We start from the raw sequence: 259 nt of genomic DNA, 5'->3' as shown, positions 1-259 counted from the left end.
CGAAGAGATGCAAATATCCATTTTTTATCTGTCACACACGTGCACTTGCTTATACATATGCAAAATACACTACTGAAAATGTTGGCATCACTTGCTTAGACTCATCAACAAATCAGTTTGATTGGTAGTTTACAAAAACATAGCTTTCAAGTGCACTAGGATACTGAGCCAAACATGAAACCCAAAATAAAGCATAAATGAATGAAAGAGAAAAAAATGATAAACGAGAAAAAAAGAAACGGATGGCTGCATGATGAGG

The 259-nt window shown here is 34.7% G+C and overlaps 1 protein-coding gene across 1 annotated transcript in view; it reads right to left on the bottom strand.

Moving 5' to 3' along the window:
• The window catches only part of LOC119587575 (carbohydrate sulfotransferase 9-like), a 17,096-nt gene that overhangs the window by 5,671 nt on the left and 11,166 nt on the right, over positions 1 to 259 (bottom strand). The gene's annotated exons all lie outside the window — the stretch shown is intronic.

The sequence above is a fragment of the Penaeus monodon genome, chromosome 22 (assembly GCF_015228065.2).
Source record: "Penaeus monodon isolate SGIC_2016 chromosome 22, NSTDA_Pmon_1, whole genome shotgun sequence".
NCBI lineage: Eukaryota > Metazoa > Arthropoda > Malacostraca > Decapoda > Penaeidae > Penaeus > Penaeus monodon.
Note: the sequence above shows the minus strand (reverse complement) of the source record. Positions and strands in the feature narration are given on the sequence as shown.